At 42.7% G+C, this 2950-nt stretch overlaps 1 pseudogene; it reads left to right on the top strand.

Moving 5' to 3' along the window:
• Window positions 1-357: 357 nt before the first annotated feature.
• LOC148103867 (tripartite motif-containing protein 16-like) lies at window positions 358-2209 on the top strand (annotated as a pseudogene).
• The last annotated feature ends 741 nt before the right edge of the window (window positions 2210-2950 follow it).

The following is a 2950-nucleotide window of genomic DNA, read 5'->3' as shown; positions in this document are numbered from 1 at the left end:
TTTATTTATATAGAAGAAAGTGTTAACAAGCTTAAAAGTTGATGTGAGCAGTAAATAAAAAAGGGTTAAACACACAGTATCGCTCTCAAACTGCTCCTCTTCCTGGAGTGAAGCACAGCCTGATAACCCTCCCTTTTCTTCCTGCTCTTAAACACAGCACCTCCTCTCTGTCCACATGTTTCCTCGTTCCCTCCCCTTCAGATCTGCACTTTGAAGATGGGTGTAACCAACATGTGGTGACATGTAAGAGCTGACAGGCTCCATTCACTGCAGAAACATGTTGTTGAGATCAGAGCTCAGACTAGTTTCAGTTATAAGGAAGAGAAACTCACACAGTCACTTACACTGAGAGGAGAAATGGCGCAGAAAGGAGTTCAGCTGGACCGAGAAACCTTCTCTTGTTCCATCTGTTTGGATCTACTGAAGCATCCGGTGACTACAGCCTGTGGACACAGCTACTGCAGGAACTGTATTAAAGGTTTCTGGGATGAAGAGGACAGGAAGGGAATCCACAGCTGCCCTCAGTGCAGGAAGACTTTCACACCGAGGCCTGTCCTGAAGAAAAACGTCATGTTTGCAGCTTTAGTGGAGCAGCTGAAGAAGACTGGACTCCAAGCTGCTCCAGCTGATCACTGCTATGCTGGACCTGAAGATGTGGCCTGTGATTTCTGCACTGGGAGGAAGCTGAAAGCCCTCAAGTCCTGTTTAGTCTGTCTGGCCTCTTACTGTGAGAAACACCTCCAACCTCACTATGAATCTCAAACTTTTAAAAAGCATACGCTGGTTAAAACCTCTGTGAAGCTCCAGGAGAACATCTGCTCTCGTCATGATGAGGTGATGAAGATTTTCTGTCGTACTGACCAGCAGAGTATCTGTTATCTCTGCACAATGGATGAACATAAAGGCCATGAAACAGTCCCAGCTGCAGCAGAAAGGACTGAGAAGCAGAAGGAGCTCGAGGTGAGACGACTAAACATCCAGCAGAGAATCCAGGAGCGAGAGAAAGATGTGAAGCTGCTTCAACAGGAGGTGGAGGCCATCAATGGCTCTGCTGATAAAGCAGTGGAGGACAGTGAGAAGATGTTCACTGAGCTGATCCGTCTCATCCGGAAAAGAAGCTCTGATGTGAAGCAGCAGGTCAGATCCCAGCAGGAAACTGAAGTGAGTCGAGTCAAAGAGCTTCAGGAGAAGCTGGAGCAGGAGATCGCTGAGCTGAAGAGGAAAGACGGCGAGCTGGAGCAGCTCTCACACACAGAGGATCACAACCAGTTTCTACACAACTATCCCTCACTGTCAGCACTCAGTGAGTCTACACACTCGTCCAGCATCAATATTCGTCCTCTGAGGTACTTTGAGGATGTGACAGCAGCTGTGTCAGAGACAAGAGATATACTACAGGACATTTTGAGAGAGGAATGGACAAACATCTCACTGACAGTCACTGAAGTGGATGTTTTACTGTCACCACCAGAGCCAAAGACCAGAGCTGGATTCTTAAAATATTCACGTGAAATCACACTGGATCCAAACACAGCAAACACACATCTGTTATTATCTGAGGGGAACAGAAAAGCAACATTTATGGAACAACAACAGTCTTATTCTGATCATCCAGACAGATTCACTGTATATTGTCAGGTCCTGAGTAGAGAGAGTCTGACTGGACGTTGTTACTGGGAGGTGGAGTGGAGAGGGGGAGGAGTTTATGTAGCAGTCGCATACAAGAATATCAGCAGAGCAGGGACGGGCGATGACTGTGGATTTGGATACAATGACAAATCTTGGGCATTATATTGTTACACAAATATTGTTACATTTCTTCACAACAAAGTCCACACTGTCCTCTCAGGTCCTCGGTCCTCCAGAGTAGGAGTGTACCTGGATCACAGAGCAGGTATTCTGTCTTTCTACAGCGTCTCTGAAACCATGACTCTCCTCCACAGAGTCCAGACCACATTCACTCAGCCGCTCTATGCTGGACTTTGTCTTGGGTTGTATAATGGAGACACTGCAGAGTTGATCAAAGTCAAATAAACAGAGAAGACAGGTTCATGTTGATCCCTGACCATTATATGTACTTGTGTAGTTTCTAAATGAGGTTTTACATTTTAGAAGCTGAGAAGTTCAGTGGTCCATTGATGTGTGAAAATAATATTGCACTGATTCAAACTGTACTTACATTTATATACCTTACATCAATATAAATCTGAATTTGTTCTTATGGCTGATAATCATGTGAGTTTAAATGATACTACTCTTCATATTCAGCATGTTTGAAATCTGTCATCAGTCTGGTTAGTGGTTTTATTCTGTAGTTGCTGTAGTGGGTTGTCAAATGCAACAATATATTGGAGCTGCAGTGATTCTTCAGTTAGTCAACGATCAGAGAATTGATTGTTTTATCATTATTTTAGTCACATTTAAAGCTGGTTCCAGTTTCTGAAATGTGAAGATTGTTGATTTTCTTGATCATATATGACTGTAAACTTAATGTGTTTGAGGTTTGAACTTTTAAAATGTAACAAAAATTAAATACTTAATGTTTGACATTTAATATTATTTTTCATATGAAAAGTTTGATCACACTCGATCATTTTTACATTTAAATACAGACAATAAATGATACAGGCCTGTATATTGTGGAGGATAGACATGTTTCTTTGCCCTGAGCTGTGTCTGGCAGGCAGAGCATCTCCACAAATGTGATGCTTCTGATTTGGAGAAAATGAGTTGAGGGAGACACCTGGTGGTCAAACACAGACATGACAGGAAGAAAGACTAAAGTGCAGAGTGGAGACAAACAGCTGGAAATACTTGTTGGAAAGGATTGTCATGCTTCAGAAAAACACACAGCACACACTCTAATAGTCCTTTATTTGCACTGAAGGAGACACGAGAAGAAACCAAATCACACAATAATGACGTGAACACATTTATAGTCAGTGTTCAA

This window comes from Neolamprologus brichardi, chromosome 3, assembly GCF_056152115.1.
Source record: "Neolamprologus brichardi isolate AB-2024 chromosome 3, ASM5615211v1, whole genome shotgun sequence".
Taxonomy (NCBI): domain Eukaryota; kingdom Metazoa; phylum Chordata; class Actinopteri; order Cichliformes; family Cichlidae; genus Neolamprologus; species Neolamprologus brichardi.
The sequence above is the reverse complement of the archived record's forward strand: the minus strand, read 5'-3'. Positions and strand labels throughout refer to the sequence as shown.